This window comes from Anopheles arabiensis, assembly GCF_016920715.1.
Source record: "Anopheles arabiensis isolate DONGOLA chromosome X unlocalized genomic scaffold, AaraD3 X_pericentromeric_contig0026, whole genome shotgun sequence".
Classification (NCBI taxonomy): domain Eukaryota; kingdom Metazoa; phylum Arthropoda; class Insecta; order Diptera; family Culicidae; genus Anopheles; species Anopheles arabiensis.
In genome coordinates this window covers 27,501-31,617 of record NW_024412104.1, presented here as the reverse complement: position 1 = coordinate 31,617, position 4,117 = coordinate 27,501, and the positions used below count along the sequence as shown (strand labels likewise).

At 50.5% G+C, this 4,117-nt stretch overlaps 1 pseudogene; it reads right to left on the bottom strand.

Annotated features, from left to right (window-relative positions):
- The window catches only part of LOC120907902, a 9,124-nt pseudogene continuing 5,007 nt past the window's right edge, over nucleotides 1-4,117 (bottom strand).

The window sequence follows — 4,117 nt, the reverse complement described above, 5'->3', positions numbered from 1 at the left end:
ACAAACCACCAAGCATGGTCGCTCTGAGAGGATCGATGCGAACGCATTCTACAACTCGCAGCTCCCAGCCCGAAGTCCCGTCGTTTGCGGGCGGTTGATAGGTGTCGAAACTAGGTATATCCACGTTGGGCAGAGCTCAAGCCAACGGCGTTCCCAGTTACGGTACTAACACGTGCAGCGAACTCCACTCATTGCGGCCTAGGTATAGCGGGATGAGACGCCGGGCTGCAGACGCAGACTCCAACGGATCTCAGAGGGTTGTTAGGCCCGCTAGCTTCCGAACACCTAATGGGTTTGAGAAGCGCTATCAGCTCGGATTGGCTACGACCTTAGAGGCGTTCAGGCATAATCCAGCGGACGTAGCGTCATACCAAAGTCCGGTCGGACTAGTATTGAGCCAGTGGTCCGTACCTGTGGTTCCTCTCGTACCGCACAGGAATTCCGTTAAGATAGCGACTATAAGCACACACCAGTAGGGTAAACTAACCTGTCTCACGACGGTCTAAACCCAGCTCACGTTCCCTTGAAAGGGTGAACAATCCTACGCTTGGTGAATTTTGCTTCACAATGATAGGAAGAGCCGACATCGAAGGATCAAAAGCCACGTCGCTATGAACGCTTGGCGGCCACAAGCCAGTTATCCCTGTGGTAACTTTTCTGACACCTCTTGCCAAAACTCGTTATAACCAAAGGATCGTAAGGCCAAGCTTTCGCTGTCCCGAAGTGTACTGAACGTTGGGATCAAGCCAGTTTTTGTCCTTATGCTCAGCGTGTGGTTTCTGTCCACACTGAGCTGACCTTTGGACACCTCCGTTATCGTTTTGGAGATGTACCGCCCCAGTCAAACTCCGCACCTGGCACTGTCCATGACGTGGACCGAAAGGACCTGTCCAGGAGTTCGAGCCGGGCGGCGCGCGGAACCGGGGCAAACGTGACATCATAAACGATCGACTGCGCAGAAGCAGTGCACCACGAATGCACCGACGTACGCAAGCTTGTACCCTTGCGGGCCACGGCTCACGGTCGGACAAGCGGGTAACACGCTACACACGACGATGCTACGATGCAGTCTCCCTGGCGGCACCACCCAGCGACACACTGGACGCTGAGCGAGAAACACGGCGCATTGGGCGCGCGCAGGCGAACCGCCGCCACAGCCCCCCGGAGGAGGTGCGCGCACGATCCGGACCTGGGGCCCGCGCTTGTTCCACCCAATCATGTAAGTAAGGCAACAGTAAGAGTGGTGGTATCTCAGAGGCGAGCTCCACGAGGAAGCCCTCCCACCTATGCTGCACCTCCTATATCGCCTTACAATGCCAGACTAGAGTCAAGCTCAACAGGGTCTTTTCCCCGCTAGTGCATCCAAGCCCGTTCCCTTGGCTGTGGTTTCGCTAGATAGTAGATAGGACAGAGGGAATCTCGTTAATCCATTCATGCGCGTCACTAATTAGATGACGAGGCATTTGGCTACCTTTTTTTTTTTTTTTTTTTTTGTTATCGAAGGGGAAATCTTGCATAAGACACCTGGGTGATCAACCCCGGTAGTGTGAGATTCTTACTCACTAAAACCCCTCCGTGCTCTTCAACCGGCCCCGAGTGGATCACCCGTTAGGGTATCGACGTCACTCGGGCGGTGGATGTCCATCATCCCAGGCAACGAATGGCTTCCAACAGTGGTGATTAGCCACTGTCTAGCCCTCGGCGATGAAGCTACGATGAACTACGATGAATTCTTGTCGTTACTCGTCGTCACTGTCGCTGCTCTGCAAGGCCAACTGGATGTTGGCGAGCAAAAGCACGTCGTTCGCCTCGTTCGATGACGTGTCGTCGATGTTGTTGTCGAATCATAATCGTCCGTACTGCTTGATGAACTATGCTCCAGTTATATCTGTTAGCAGACATAACTTCGATGATGTTCTCCGGCGTTAACTCCTCGTCGACTTGATGCTGAAGTCTGATGATCAATTCACGATGACGTACACAATGGAATATCGTGTGTTCGGCGTCCTCAGGTTCCTCGCACGCATCACATAGCGGCGAACCCGTTAACTGCATCCGATGAAGCTGGTAGGCGTAGAAGCCATGGCTGGAAAGAAACTGAGAAAGAAAGAAATCTACACCACCAAATCTTCTACTTATCCATCTGTTGACGTCGGGTATGAGACGGTATGTCCACCGACCGTGAACACTCTCATCCCATTCTCGTTGCCATCGTTCCATAGTTGTGACACGTTCCATGTTACGTGCAACCGATCCGGCGATGTTCTCTGCTCGTCTCCGATGAAAAGTCCTGGAGTCCTCGTCCAGGAGGAGATGAAGGGATCATTCCCGCAAGCACGCAGACTGCATCATGAGAAGTTGTCCTGAAAGAAGAGATAACTCGCTGGACTACTGGCCGGTAAAACCGACGTAGCCATTGTCTACGGTTAGCAAATCTAAGGGTATGACACCAAATGGGCGAGGCACAATTTAATCTCACAACAGTAAGAGCAATTGCTCGCCTAGCATTACTACTCGGACCTGCCTTATTAGGCATCATCCTTACCAAGGTGGTCCATAGCTTCGTCGCTCTTCCACCGCATACCTGATGTGTGAAGTGTAATCGAGGCGGTCATCTAGGACCATCCCCTGCTACTCTTTAAGCTGCGCGACGAATGTACTACGTGATCACTCACCCTGATAGCCCCATGCTGTATCCTCTGATGGGAACTGACCATAATAAACTCGGTCTTGGTCGGGGCTATCTTTAATCCGTTGTCGGTCATCCATCGGTCGATGATGCGAATCTGACTGGAAACGAGAATTTCAATATCATCAACACAATTACCTTCCACCAACAGTACTATATCGTCTGCATAGCCGATAATCCGTGCACCTTCCACCATTGCAACTCGTAGGACTCCGTCGTACATGAGGTTCCATAACGTTGGGCCAAGTACCGAGCCTTGAGGTACACCCGATGTGACTGCAATCTCTGCCGGTCCATCTGTGGTATCATACATCAGCACACGATTCCTAAAATAATCACCAATGATATCATAAAGATATTTAGGAGTGTTAATTCTCTGTAAAGCATTTGCAATCGCCAACCACGAAGCACTGTTAAAAGCATTAGTAACATCTAATGTAACAACTGCACAATACCGTCCACTGTATCTGTTTCTACTTCTAGCTACCGAAACAATGTCCACTACCCGTTGAATCGCATCAACTGTAGATCGACGACTTCTGAAACCAAATTGGTCGTCAGACAGTCCGTTGACCTCCTCGATGTGTGCATTTAGCCGTTGCACTATGATGCGTTCTAAACCTTTACCCGCCCCGTCTAGTAGACAATGGGCGAACTGAACCCGGTTCCCCTGGTGGTTTGTTCGGCTTCGGTATTAACACCAACCTCTGCCTTTTCCACTCATCGGGGAACTTCGCGTTCTCTAAACAGCCTTGGTAAACCCTGCAATGTATCGGTTGCAGTCAACATACCAACTTTCAGCGCCTCATTCGGGATACCATCTGGTCCCGGCGCCTTCTTGTTGGGTAGTCTCCCGGCAACCGCAAGAATCTCATCATTAGTTACTCCTTTCAAACTCTCGTGGCTGATCGATACGATATTCAGGCCACACCGTGTTTGGGTGAGTAGGAAAAGCTCGCTCACCACTTCCCTAAACTCGTCCAATGTCATGGTTCGGGGTCCAATCGAACCCTCGGCCACTTTCTTGAACGTATGATATACAATACCAAATGATGCGTTGTTCGCTGTTCCCAGGAACTCTTTCCACTTCCTCTGTCGGGTATGCTTGATCAATCGCTTGAGGGCATTCCGTGCCACCTTGAACTCGTCCCTAAAAGTAGAATAGAGATCAGTATTAAAAGTTTTTGCGCTAATCGATCGCGGTGTTTGCACTCTTGCGAAGTGCCTCAATCTCTAACGTCCACCAAAATGCACTCTTGTTAGAGTGTACTCTTACGTTTAGTCATCGTCGCATTACACGCCGTGACAAGTATACGCATTAAGTCTTCGCTTGTTGTGACCTCAGTCTCAAAAGCGGCTTGCATCATAACTTCAAATATATCTTTGCTAAAATACTTGATGCTCCATCCCGTTATGGGTCGGGACAGA